The sequence below is a fragment of the Egretta garzetta genome, unplaced genomic scaffold, assembly GCF_000687185.1.
Source record: "Egretta garzetta isolate BGI_Z169 unplaced genomic scaffold, ASM68718v1 scaffold140, whole genome shotgun sequence".
NCBI classification, from domain to species: domain Eukaryota; kingdom Metazoa; phylum Chordata; class Aves; order Pelecaniformes; family Ardeidae; genus Egretta; species Egretta garzetta.
Window position 1 is genome coordinate 77,670 of NW_009258376.1, and position 215 is coordinate 77,884.

Sequence of the window (215 nt, forward strand, 5' to 3'; positions counted from 1 at the left end):
TCGTGGCCTCGCGGCCCGGGGCAGGGGCCCAAAGCCTGGGGCTGGCAGGGAAGCAGCCGGCTCGGCGTCCTCCCTCCTTCTCCCTTCCTCTCCCCCCTGCCCTGTTCTCCAGCGGACAGGACGCGCTGTCCCTTGGGGGACTTCTGTCCTCTCCTGCCCACGCTGCTCCGGCAGGGCCAGCAGCGGGGTGACGGGGGGGCAGCAACGCCCGGCCC

At 74.0% G+C, this 215-nt stretch overlaps 1 protein-coding gene across 1 annotated transcript in view; it reads left to right on the forward strand.

Moving 5' to 3' along the window:
* LOC104127258 (nucleoside diphosphate kinase, mitochondrial-like) overlaps window positions 1-215 on the forward strand; it is a gene marked incomplete at its 5' end in the record, with an annotated part of 2,168 nt that overhangs the window by 742 nt on the left and 1,211 nt on the right. The window lies entirely within an intron of this gene.